The sequence below is a fragment of the Xiphophorus maculatus genome, chromosome 13 (genome assembly GCF_002775205.1).
Source record: "Xiphophorus maculatus strain JP 163 A chromosome 13, X_maculatus-5.0-male, whole genome shotgun sequence".
NCBI classification, from domain to species: domain Eukaryota; kingdom Metazoa; phylum Chordata; class Actinopteri; order Cyprinodontiformes; family Poeciliidae; genus Xiphophorus; species Xiphophorus maculatus.
The window spans coordinates 23,350,077-23,364,528 of record NC_036455.1 but is presented as its reverse complement, the minus strand read 5'-3'; positions in this window follow the sequence as shown (position 1 = coordinate 23,364,528).

The following is a 14,452-nucleotide window of genomic DNA, read 5'->3' as shown; positions in this document are numbered from 1 at the left end:
CACTGTCCTCAGTGTGTTCCAACCCTCCACATTGTTTACAACCCCTTACTACACATTCATTTAGACATTATGAATGTCATTACGGTAAAGTCATACCAGCAGTAGTTTACTATCAAAAAATATGCGATAAACCAACTGTAAAGGGTGATAAAGTGAAATTTACTCATTTTAAATCGGAATTCATATAATCGTAAACAGACAAATTATCCAACTATAAGTGTACAGACTCATACTTTTATGTAATTAAAAATAGCTACTAGCCGTAGAGATCTCATTTACAAAAGATACAAATAATTTGCAGAGAAACATAAACAAAAATATGTAAGAACTGTACTAATAACATAATCAAACAACTTAGAAAACGCTTCCTGTTTACAAGCTTCATTCACAGGGTTTGGGCAGAGGCTTAGTCATAACACAAAATCCCATGATTAGTTCCAAAATGCAGGACAAATGGCGTATGCACGTATATCAGATGCATCAAATCTCATCAATCAGACTCTATTCATTCTACGAAAGTAAAAACCCGTCATCTGCCTGTCACCCAAAGCTTCAATTACTAAAAAAAAAAAAAAAAAAAAAAAAAAAAATCAGGGCTATTGTTTGCAACAAGAAAAATGATGACCCTGATCTAATTACACAATCAAACAGAGAAAAATCCCAGACACGTCGGGGCTTGAATGTGTTGTGACCATTTGCCTTGGTATGGTCTTCAGTCTATTTGTGGAGGGCGGCTGCAGGGTAGAAGTGTGTGAGCTTTAGTGCCGAAGGACAGAGCTGAAGAATCAGCTGCCGGTCTGGGATGAATTATGCTGTTCTCAGCAATTTGCTATTGTTGGTGTTTGGTTAGAGCTGTCGGATCCACTGGTCACTGCTGTTCCCTGTTATGCTTGGACTGCAGTTTATTCTGGGATGAAGGCTCAGTTTGAGTTATGGAGGAGTCACTTTGATTAAAAAGGTCCACATTTGAGAGCTTTTGACCTGAATCCTGAATGTTTCCCCTGCTGTGCTGCTCTGCAGAGATAGTTTCTGGTTTTTCTTGACAAGCTGTTTCATATAGAGGTGTTTGCGTCTTCTTCTGGGAAGCCACAGTGTCGATGGTGCTCATGTCTTCTGATTGGACCAGTGGAGTTTTGTTCTGGTCTTGTCCTCTTGTTGTGAATTCATCATGTCTCCTGGGAGATATTTCCTTCTTGGTGCCAGAGTGTCCTGCTATTTGATTCGCCAGTGATTCTGCTGCTTTTGTTGCAGCTGCTCTGTGCAGTTCTGTTTTACTATCTGCCGAGTCCCTCTTAGTTTTGTCAGAGAGCTCCCTCTGGCTGCAGACTGAAGCCATAGCCTTCACCCAATGGTGCTGGAGGATCTGCTCTGCTGTCAGCCTCACTGTGGGGTCTGGTTTAAGCAGAGATCTGACAAGACCTTTAGCTTCTGTTTGTCCACAAAGAAAATAAAGAATTAGATTCTGAAAACTGCAAAAGCTTTAAAGCTATTTTAAATTTGTTAAAATAGCTAGATCAACGTAGTCTAGATCAATAGTGTATCACTCTTTCTTATGGTCTCTCTGAGTTTGGTCTTTTGCTGCTTTATACAAATTGCCTGCCCAAAGCAGTTTCATGCAATTTGCTTAAATATGGAGGACAATGGTACCAGTTCAAAAAAGTATGCACATAGCAATTGTAATTTACAATATTATTTTCAAATATTAGAAACAAAAACAGCAAAGGGCATGAGAGAAGCAACGTTATTAGCAATGACCTTCTGAGAGAGAAACTCACAGAAACAAATCGTCAAAATCCTTACATGTGTTCGTCTAATGTAGCGACTTTAATATCTAATGTCAATACTAATACCAAACATTATATCCAAAATTTAGTTGCATGTTCACTGATAAAGACCATAAACAGCTTCTATCACTCCAATGGAAAGTTAAAATCTAGGATAGTCTTGTTTGTGCTAAAATATGATCATCTCTCTCTCAAACAATTTTTTGTCGTATATATTTTAAATGGAAGAGAAACTGATGTAATAGGAAAAAGACTGAAGAAGTAGCTGAAGTCTAAAAACAAACTGTAAAATCTTCATAAAGCCACAAGAAGTTGTGAGAAATACAGTTTCACACAAATGTTTTCTATTAATAAGGAAAATATAAAGAAATGAGGCATGACTAAAGATTTTACTACAGCACTATTTATAATATTGCAACCTGTCTGGATAATAGTTATTGTAAACAGAAATACACCTTGTATTATATAAATGATATGCTCTACACTCAAAGGCAAAAAGCACACTCAAAGCTTCCACCATGTCATTCGACAAAGATGAATCCAAAACAGAGAAAAAGTATGAAACTCTAAAATTTAATGGTAGATAACTTTATTTTTACCATGAAAATATTTTAGTGAGGTTTACCTTCTGAGATGGAGTCCCAGTAGGGCGAAGGGAAATGAAGTTCTGCGTGTTTTATTAGCTTGAAGAGCTCCTCCTGATCCCGATCCCGGCTGCGGAACGGGGCGAAGCCACACAGCAGGATGTAAAGAATCACCCCCAGAGCCCAAACATCCACTGGTACACCGTACCCTGCAGATAACCAGACTAAGATTATTAAAATAATCTGACTCACATTCAATCACAAAAGTGTCTCCAAAGTACCTCACCTGTTTCGCGGAGGATCTCTGGGGCTACGTATGTTGGTGTGCCACATATGGTGAAAACCGGTTCTGTTACCACCATAGCCAGGCCGAAGTCCCCCAACTTCAGCCGACCGATGCCAGCGGATACTTTCTCTATCTGAGAGAGAACGAGAATGTGAAATAGACAGCATGACCAGACTGGGATTAATTACCAAAAGTTAGGATTGCAATTTTTCTGTCTGAAGACAGAATAATCCAGCACCATACTTTTTCTTTAAGCTTAAAGCAGAGTCAAGCATATCTACATGTGATGCAAATCTACCAAGACAGGAAGCCTTTTACTCTCCTGTGGCAACCATTCAGCTTTTTACTGAATGGTTACAGTAAACAGCAGCTGCAGTTTCTTTCCTAGCTTCCTACTCACAGAGCAGCCCTGCTCCCTCACTCAGCTCCTTCAGACTAGCCAGCAGCAATTAGCAAACACTGCTGGAGTTGCACATCTGCTGAACTCGTTATGAGCTACTTCTCAATGAAATGCTGGTAGAAAAAAAAATGTTAGAGGATTAACACGGGAGCGATGTTGTGATGACTTCCTGTAGGCAAAGATTCAGAAATAGCAGAAGTTTTTAAAGAGACCGAGGTCCAATTTCAAAGTGTTTTATATTGAAGTCAAATTTCTTTTGAGTCATATTTGATATATACATCATTTTCATAATAATTGAAGGTAACATATGATTGTGCTATAAAATGGCACTATGTGACTGGAAAACACAGAAAACTGCCCCTTTAAGATTTTTATTTGTAAAAAAAAAATCAAAAACTATATTTTTCTTAGACTTTAAAAGTATGGACTTCATTGGGTTTGTTATGAGACAAACAATCCCATTGAAATCTCAAACACTTCAATCTGCCCTGATACTAACCAGTAAATTCTCAGGTTTTAGGTCTCTGTGGACGATGCTCCTGCAGTGGATGTAGTTCAGCGCTTCGCTCACATCCGAAACCATCCGTCCAGCCTCAGGCTCTAGAAACCTTCCCTTGTCATTGATGGCCTCGAACAGATCCCCTCCGCTCACCAGCTCCATCACCAGGTAGGAGTGGGTATGGGTGTGGTGGTGGGCCAGCAGCCGCACGATACGGGGGTGACTCAGACTACCGAGGAGACTCAGCTCATTCTGCATCATGTGTTCTCGACCAACCAGCTTGGAGCGCTCCACGATCTTCACAGCAACGGGTTGGCCGTTGTCACGCCGACGGCACTCCCGCACCACGGCAAAGTTCCCATCTCCGATCAAACGGCCGATTTCATAGCAGCGCTCGATGTCAGCCAGCGTGAGGTCTGTGCCCTCGCAGGGGAGGACGCAGCTCTCTGTGAGTTGTGTTTCTGTGTGAGCTGAGGCCACATGTGGAGCTGGACGTAGAAGCTGTGATGGTGCAGAGCTCTTCTCCTTGTCTCTGTTGACTTGAGGAGACGAGGGGCTGATAGAAACATCTGACTGTTTCACCTCTTGGCCTGTGTGATGGCTTCCTTTCTGCTTCTTTGACACGGGAGGGAGTGGGACCCTTCCTGATAGAGTACTGACCAGTCCTGGAGCCAGAGGTCTTGACCTTGTTGCCAAGCAGTTTTCACACAGAATAGGAGAGGGGATATCTGTTTCTCTGAGAACCTCATTATGCTTGAATGGACCAATAGGAGAAGGATGTCTCTCTTTGACTTCTCCCCTAACACACAACTTCTGGAGGTTGTTTGGAAGGTGAGCGGGTTTTTTGCAAGAATTCTTCTTATTTGACTTCTGGGAGTCAGGAATATACTGTCCTTCCTGGTTTTTGCCTACATGTTGAGACGTGTGAGCATTGGTGTGATTCTTGACATGCGTACGTGCGTCTTGTTGCATTTCTTGTATTTTCCCAGTGTTTTCCGTCTCCTCGCTATAGCCACTGTCAGCTTTAGCAGCTTTATCTGGCGCTGGCCGGAGTTTCTTCTCCCAGACCTGCAGGGCATCGGCGCGGTAATGGGAATGTTCTGGAAAAAGTTCCTCCAGAGCATCCTGCACACTGTTCAGCACGGGGCGGGCCTTTCCGAGAGCCAAGAAGGCCACTTCACCACAGAAGAAATCACACACACCCTTTACCTAGAATAAAAAGCGAAAAACAAGTTACCTAGAAATAACGAGTTGGGAGACAAATCTGAAACCGGACATCTGCTGAAAGGTTTCCTTTTCAGTAAATTTGGAAAAGCTAGATTTCATTGAAAACGTTTTTTGACAGATGAAGCATTTAAACACTTCCTATTTCAAAAAAGGTGATCTGAATCACAAAAAAGGATATATAAAGATAAATAAGACTGGTTTGAAACACTAAAATTTAACTTGTCTTGGGTCCAGTGCTCATGAGAAGAATAGGGAGTATGAAGAGGCCTATTTGCATTTTTTCCCTAGATCCTCCCACTTTATGTTAAATCAGTTAAAGTTTGCCTCACCTCTCGAGCATGTGTCGTGTACAGACGAGTGACTCTTCCTCTGTGCCAGCGAGGAAACCCCAACGCTTCTGAGAGATCCAGGAGCAGCTGCTCAAACGACACCACAGCCCTGCGGTTCAGCAGCACCGTCACCTTACAAACAGCAAGAAAAAAAACAAAATCGTATTGTTTTCTCTGTAAACTAAAAACACTTGTCCATGAACTGAAAAATACAAGGACAATAAATACTTAGCCATTTGGTGTTAAATATTCGTCATTTAAATAATGAATATAATTATTAGGTCATCATAAACAGTACAGCAACAATTTTGTTTGAAGACTTCTGGTCTACAGGAATCAAGCTCAAATTTTTGATCAAAGTTTTAAAATGTTTTACTAAAATGGCACCATAGACACAGTGAAACTTGGTGGTGTCAGCATCATGCTTTGCAGTTATTTCACATGGTACTTTTGAAATTATGAGCTATTATGAGCTATTCCAAAAACCCAGTCAGTTTCGAACCAAGATCTCTTAGGTGTTTATTTTAAAAACAATGGATTAAAGGCGATTAAATTTTTCCCCATCATGTAGATTTGAGGTAATTAAAAAATGGTTTAGTGGATAAAAAAAATGTTTTTAGAGACCTGACAATGTCCTTGCATTCTTATAGATATTTAAAACATTTACAAAATGATTTAGCAAAGATGACCAAGTCATGAAGAGTAACATTGACAAAATCCCACCAGAGAAGACTGAATGCATAAATGAAATCAACTGACGTTTTTTGACCATTAGTAAAGTGTGGGATTACTTATGCAGCTAAGTTATTGCACCTTTTTTATTTTTTATGTTTCCGCAAGGATTATTTCTTTGAATTTTAGTTCAGTTACATGAGATATATATCATATTAGAAATGTAAAAAGTTTGGAAATGATTTATTATGATGTCAGTGTCAACAATCTGAAATTTTAACAGGCGAGTGTACACTTTTGAGAGCCATTGTAGAAGAAGAAGAAGAAGTTTTAGATATGCCTCCTATAAAAATATTAAATATAGTTTTTACCTTCCGCAGTCCATTTTGACTACATGGGCGGACAATAGTGACCAGATGAGGCCTCTCAGCGCTTTCCTCCGCATGCCTTGTGTGGAAGAGCGGTGGGTGAGGAGGAGGGATGTGGGGCCTGTATACCCGCTCCAGTTGGTGTGGGCGTAGGGGCCAAGGCTGAGGTGCCCAACCAGCACGCTTCAATAAGGGGACAGGGGGCCCTGAAATAAACAATAAGAAGGAAACTCATTTTAGACTAGTGAAAGTTTACTGAGTGACAGTGTTGTGTTTTTTTTTTTTTCCGAGACTTGTAAACATAGAAAAACTCATAAGTAACACAACACCGGCTCCTTATCCTGTGCGACTGTGTGTGAAAGCAAATCCGACTGATCAGATTTGAGCGTTTTCCATCACATGGAGTGCAGGGGCCATTTGAGATTCTTCAATCAGCATGCTGCACTGGTTGAATTATTCAGGCTTCCTTAAGTCAATAAAACCCTACACACACACACACACACTCAGTACATACACACACACCTACAAACAAAAGCTTGCTTGACCTGGTTAGGGCTCAGCTACATCTGCATGATTAGCAGAGCATTATAGACTCCCATCATCTTTGATATTTTATCTTCTGGCATTGATGGATAGATATTATCTGTCCAGTCTAAGGGGTTTTTGTTGTCTCCAGACAGACAGAAACTCAAGAGTAAGATGAAACAATACAGTTTTTTTGCTAGCTGAGCATAAATTTTATAATAGTTTTATACACATTTACAAAAGAAAGGTTTCTCAGTACATACAGAAAAGCAAGTAGCCCTTCTGGTGAAATGAAATCTTTCTTCCAGCTGATAAAGTGTACAAGTTCCCCGAACTCAGCGTATTGTTTACTTTGAAGCCCCTACTTTTGATGCAGCTGAATTAAGTGTCTCTTACTAAAAATTACTCCATGCTTAACAGCAAGCCTCAGAAGATAGATATAATTAATTTCCAGATTGAAATAAAACGAAAAGAGGTCGAATTAGTCCATTGTTATCGTAATAAATGATAATAATTAATGTTGCTATTATTAAGTTGTGCCCACAAATTAAACAAGATGTGGCCATGATGTGTTTTTTATTATTATTATTATTATTATTATTATTATTATTATTATTATTATTATTATTATTATTATTATTATTATTATTATTATTATTACCTCATGTCACCAGACGGGCTCCGTAAAGACACAAAGACACAAAATAATTTGAGGAAAAAAAAAAAAAAAACTTTCTGCAATAAATTTCAAGAATCAATTTAGCCAGTTGATATTATGATACTCCAAAGTTTTATGTATTTCTATTTTGAGCAAAAATCGTTATATCCTTTAAAAAACTCACCTGCCACTCCCCATTTACTGTTTCGTGCCACTTCGCCTCCATTCCTGGCCTTCATACCGACGTCATTTATTTAAAGTAATAGTGGAAAAAAAAATAATGTAATTAATTTTACTTTATCCCAGTATAATCATGAGTTGTTGCTGGGTTTCTCTCCCCTGCTAGCTTTCAGGGAAAGTAACAGGATGTGAGAGGACCATGTAGCTACAGTGGTTGCCATGGAAATACGTCCACTGATACAGCTAAGTGCAGAGAAGACCGGAAGTTTAGTAGTTGACTGTCAACATAAAAGAGCTGAATCATTCGACGCTCTCCCGAGAATATTTCTTTACTAATATTAAAGAAATGTCAGACTCTTGTCACTCAAATGTACTATTTTATACGTCTGAATTGTTTCAAGAAGAGATATTGTGGATTATATTATCTGCAGGTTCAAATATCAAAACTATTTTGGTATCAAAATCGGAAGTGTTTCTCTGTATTTCCTCAACTTGACACTAACAAGAAGAAAAGCGCTCCTACGTTTACCCTGTATAATTTGCCTTTACTTTCGCATAGTCTCAACTTGGATACAAGTCAAAAATTGCACCGTGTTGGATTTATTTAGACGGACATATAATAGAGAATGCAACTTTGCGGTTTAGTATTTAAATGGGGAGGGGGGAAAACAAAGATGTCGATGATATTTAGGAATTATGAGACATTTCAATGAATTTAGGATTCTGAAAAATATTTCAAATGTTTTTTCTCCTTTCTTATTTCAGGAATGATAACAGTAAAAAAAGAAATAAAATAAAACATGTTTTATACTTAGATGATACTTTTTAACTTTCTTTTTTTTTCTGTTAGAATAATGGTTTACTTAGTGAATAGAGACTATCCTAATTATTAACGCCATTGTTCTTATTTGAATTTAAGTTCAGAACTCTTATAACACATTAGACATGGCACTTATTTAAATTAAGATTACATCAGAGTTTTAAAACTTTGGCTGCAAGATGTCTGACACCATTGTTTTGCCTATAAGAAAGTTAAATATTTGGAAATATTTTTAGATGCAAGAATGAATTTACAATTTAATACACTGAAACAGTGTTGTTTTTTTGTTTTTGTTTGTTTTTTGCTGTTAAATCCCACACTGGCCAATGCATATTCAAGTTTTTTTTTTTATTTAATTCTTTTTTAAGTCACAACAAAATTAATGAAAAATCTGAGTGAAGTCAGTGATGTTTTAGAACTATGAACGTTTATTCTTTTTTTTGTTTGTTTGTTTAAACCCACACAGCATACTGTGTTGCATGTTTGTTTGTTTTTTTTACCTCCGTGAATTTCAATAATTCACTGAAACACTACAATGCTGCTGTCTCAGTAACACCTGTTGCAAGGTCTATGCTGGAAAAAAAATTCTGGGTCTTAGAAAGAATGAAAAATCACACTGACAGTGGGCAAAAAGGGCTGGAGGCAGCTTCGGGGTGAGTTACCATGGTTTCACTGATGGAATCTAATAGTCTGGCACGCACACACACACACACACACACACCCACGCGCGCACACACACACGCACACCGAAGCACAAGCTTTGCTGGGTGTGAGTCCAGTTGATCTTTCAGAACCCTTCCCCCCTGGGGCCTTCGTCTCTACTGCTGGATGATGCTGGATCAGGAAGCTTTAACTCCGGTTCCTGCTTCACATATTCATACTACTGAAATGTAACGTTCAAAACGGTTATTTTGAACATTTTTAAAGAGTTTAACATTTTATTGCAAATAAGGAAGAACCTTTTTTTTTTTAATTAAACATGCATTTTTATGTGTTTTGTTCTGTTAGGTGATTCTCGTTTTGCAGCAGCTGATGCTGATGAAGTTTAAAGGATCGGTCAAACACCAACTGTACTACCAGCTAACTACCAGCAGAGGGGGTAAGTGGGCCTGGTGTGTCTGGGAGTTTGAGTTTGACTCGCTGTCAATAAAAATGAATGCCAGGAAGCACTAAAAGTTTTTGTATGCAGACGTATTATGTAGGTTCGAGTCTAAAAATGGTGTGTGTAATAAAGATAAATTAAAAAAAAAAAAAAAAGTCGAAGGAAAACCTTGAGTGACTGTCCTCTTTCTTTGTTTCCCCATCTCAGATTCTTTGCAGGTTCCCTGGAGGATTTGCAAAGCAAATCAAGGAATGCAATCTTAAACCTCTCTGAGGTGACACAAAGCACAGATACACAAACAGTGAGCTAAGCCTAACAGAGCCAACATGGGCTACCATGAAGAGATAGCATATTCCATCAACCCACACTGCCAAACTGAAGATTTGAATACTGTTAGAACATGCTGGTACTAGGGCTCTTTAGATTTAACTTTTGACATTTACTAAAATGCCCAAAGCAGCAGTTTATGCATTTACTCTTTCACAAGGGTACACAAAGTAGTGTGAACAAAACCAATGTTCAGTGAATACATACACTCGCTTCTCTTTGTAGTCAACATCACCTCTATTTAAATGGTTTTTAAGTGGTTTGTAAGAGAATATTAGATAAGAAACAGTGTCACAAGAAGCATTGGGAAGTTGGATGAAGATAAAGGCAAGGGAAATCCTGCAAGAAAATCTGATTGAGGGTGTAAAATACCAATGATTGGGGTATAGGTCAATTTTCCAGCAGGAGAACAATCCTAGAAAACAGCCAGCGAAAATAGAAAATAGTTTAGATCAGTGCATCGTTTCCCTGAATGGCCCGGTCCAGGCCAAAACCTAATTCCAAGAGTAGTAGGAACTTAATCATGAAGCCAGAGTTACAGTGGAATATTTCACATACAAAAATCTAAAAATATAAATACCTCCTACAGTGTTCAAATTTGTATTTGTAAACAGTTTTGAAATCCTCGTCCTACCACTTCACAGCAATCAGCTACAGGCCTCTAAAGAATAATCTGTAGCTTCAAGAATGTGCTTGCAGCATGAAAAACATATTTACAAAAACGTTGAGAAATATGAATACGTTTGCAAGGCACTGTAATAAAACAAACTTTTAAGCAATTGAGTGGCTTTACAGTAAGCCTCGTACTGCCCGACTCTTAGCTTGTTTTTGTTCTGAGGAAGCAGTTCACATGAGAAATGAAACTTCTCAATAAATGAAAGATTACGTCAGGGTGCGGTCTACTGAGTCACTTTGGATAAACATGTGTTTAAAACTTTCATTATGCAATCCAATCCATGTAGAAACATGACGATGTTCATCTCTTTGAACCTCACTGATGTAATTAACTTTCTTTATTGCTTTACCTCCAGATGGACACATGGAGGAAGAGTGATGACAGATGTTTGGTTAAAAAACAAAAAGAGCATGAAAATAAATTAGTTTGTGCTAGAAAAGGGAGGAACGGAGTTAACGTGCTCATATGTTACACAGTCCTACAAAGATGCGCAGGAAAATTGTAAGATGTCTGGAAGAAATATTAACATTCCTGGTGTTATGACCTCCATGCTCTTCCTTTGGCTCTTGAGGGATTCAGCAACCTTCTGCAACAAAGGCCTTCCTGGGTTTATGCCTGTGTCTGCTGAAAGGCTACTTTGATAAAGTCCTACTGTGCTCAAGGCAAAACATGCTATGTGAGTTTCTGCAGGATTATATTTGCTACAGTGCTGTACTCCGTTGACTTCTTCACATTACAGCAACAAACTTAATTGTATTTTGTTTAGGGTTTTTCTCTGATAGAGTAATTCCAAGTACTGCATAAAAGCGAAATGAGAGATGAGTAAATTTTCTTTACAAATAAAAATCCGAGAGGTGTGACACGGATTTGCATTAAGCCTTTCTGGGTAAATATTTTTGCACAAACTCCTTTTGCTGCCACTGCAGATGCAGGTCTCTAGGAGTTTGTCTCTTTCAGTTCTGTACTTAAAGGCACTAACATGTTGCCCACTCTTCTTTGCAAAATAGCTCAAGCTCAGAGACATTGCTGGAGGTTCATCTTTCAGCAGGGCAACGTCCTGAAACATACAGTCAAGCCTGTCCGTATTTTAGAAGGCCCAGTCAAAGTCCAACTGTAAAATTGCTGCTTTTCACAGATCTCTTCATTCAGTCTTTTACAGACTTTTATTAGGCTTTTTTTTCCAGCATTGCCCTGTATGTAGCTGTCTTTAAACAATGGATTTATTCCTGATCCTTAACATGAAGGCCAAATTTAAGAGATCCTCCCACCGAACTGTGGTTCTCATTGGAAAAGTCAGTTTTTTGGACTGCCACTGTCAGACGTGAGATTGAACTTCAGAATGGTTAAAGAGAAAAAAAAAATAGCAACTGCACTGTATTTTTATTTTATTTTATTACATTTCATTGAGTATCATATTAAAATAATTTAAATACATATGCATAGAACACATTTTAGATGTATCTCTGCAAAAGATTTTGACAACGTTTTCCTCCCCCTTCACAATTCAGCCGTACATTATGATGGGCTAATTCATAAAATCTCAGTGAAACAATTAAGGTTATGTTTATATCTTCATTTATTGCAAGATTACTGCATACACGGCGGCTACAATCACATCAACAACCAACAGTTTCACCAGGAATCTGCAGAGGAAAGCATATCTTATCATGTACTCTCAGCTCAAGTACATCCATATTCAATACAAACTGATATGCTGGGGTTGCAGTGGTCACAAATAGCTTGGCACGTTACATTAGCTAATGTAAAATCCTAGCCCGTTATCTGTGTTTTTCCGTATACTGGATAGCGCTCATAAAGCAATAAAGTTCCATGTTTTATGTGAGATTGCCCAAGTTCACAGAATGCACACGAGTAACCTTTCACAAAGAGGATATGCAAATGCATCAGGAGAAAATCCATTTCAGTTTGAGTTAAGGCCACCCTGTAACCTCAAAGCACTTCGTCATGCGATTGAAAAAAGATCAAACACACACCCACACACATGTTGAAACACATCTGTGAAGCTACTGACAGCCTGAGAACGTGCTCCCTTTAACTAGGACAGCGTGGATATTTATTCCACCCACTTTTTTCGAATTTAAAGTCAAATGAAAGGAGAAAATGTATTTATATTCATCAGTAACACACACTTAGAGAGAAAACACATATTTACATACACTGCATAAATGAACGCCTTCAGTTTTTTTTCACTGTCAGAATTGAAATTAAACTAAATTTCTTCCTCTTTTTGGTCAATTCAGAGAGCAAATTGATCTCTATCTGCTAAATAAAAGAACAATGAATAAAGTAGTGTTCAAAACAAATGTTTGAATACATTTCCTTAGTATTTGATAGAATTAACCTTTAGGCTCTGGGACTTGGGTCAAACTCCTGGCAGGGTTGGTGTAACTGGGTCAGATTTGAAGACTCTGTTCTTCCCACAAACCTTTTTAGGTTGAATTTTCAGTGGGACAAACATCAGGCCTTTCTGGTTGACCACTCCATGACATTGACTTTGTAATTAATTTGGCTGTCATCGGTGGTCATTATCCACCATTTGTGTTTAACTTCTGCTGTTTCCACATAATCTTCATCCCTTACTATGTCATCTTTTTTGTGGATGCAACAAAACGGATGGTGTGGAAAAACACTGACGCAACCAGATGCTGTCAGGTTTGTACAAGTTCCCAGAGTTTTTTTTTTTTGTTTTTTTTTAATTGTAGCAATGGTCAGCATGGCGCAACACTTACGTTTTAGTTTCATCATAACACAGGATATGTCTTCAGAAATGGAGGCCCTTGATTCAGAGTCCATATGACTTTTTATGTTGCTTTTGGGGTCATGGCTTCTTCCTCACCGAGTGGCGTTTCAGACGATGTCAGTACAGGACATATTTCACTGTAGGTGACCAGGCTAGTTTGTATTCACCTTGATTATGTTTTCTCGGGTAGCTACACATATTTAGCACCAAATTATTGTAAGCTCTGAGTCACACAGCTCATCTTTATCCTGAAAAATGTGATGGAGGGAAATTATTATTCTGGTTATACGTCCATTTAATTATTTAAACAAGTGCATGCAGCAACGTTTTCCTTTTTGAAGTTCGCAGTTCTCTTCTTGATGCTTTTTTTTTGGGACTTTTCATGTGGAGTCTGCAAGGAAGCAGCATTTTTAACGAGTTCCTTTCCCATTTAATTCAGTTTAAGCGTACAAATTTAAGCTATTATCACCTGGGCTTTTGCAAACATGTTTAACGGCAGAGTAGAGCATCCTAACAGTTCAGTCTTTTATTTAGCATATCACAAACGACCTAAATCAGAAAATATTTTAATGTCAAAACAGTGAGAAAAAAATAGTTGCCTACTCATTCTGAACAGAACACACTTTATGTGGAGGTTTTTGTACTCAAAGTTGTAGAACTTTTAAAACCTAAAAGGACGCCTGTAAGTTGAGAACCCAGATCTCAGTAATGTCAACCTTTCACCTCCTCTCGCTCTTCCTCAGATTTTTTCTCTCTCTCACACCTGTTTATTAACCATCAAGCTCCTTCACGCCACATTGTGTCAAACACACACGTGTCATTTTAGGCACACTTGCAGCAATAAAACAAGTCCACAAGACAGCAAGGGGAGTGGACAGAGTGAATAACATAATGTGATGATGTAACAATTTTCACTATTGACTTTTTTTTTTTTTTTACCCCCATTCCGTTTTGGTGCGTCTCTCTGCGGTATTTTAGTTAATGTCATTGTTACACAACCTCTAGAGATCATCTGGCCATGAGTCTGCGGATAGTAAAATTTCATCAGAAAGAGATTCAGATTGAAGGGTGGAACGGGATTTTAGGGTTTTAATTTGGTTTAGGTTAAAAAGGGAGACACAAATTTAAGAAAAGCAAAGATGAAGTTAGTATTAGTAAGAGCTAGAACAATTACAAACACACTAAAACCTTAAACATCTATTTTCAGGGTTCAGTTAAGTTGAATTTTAATAATATAAATTCTCACTAAAAGTC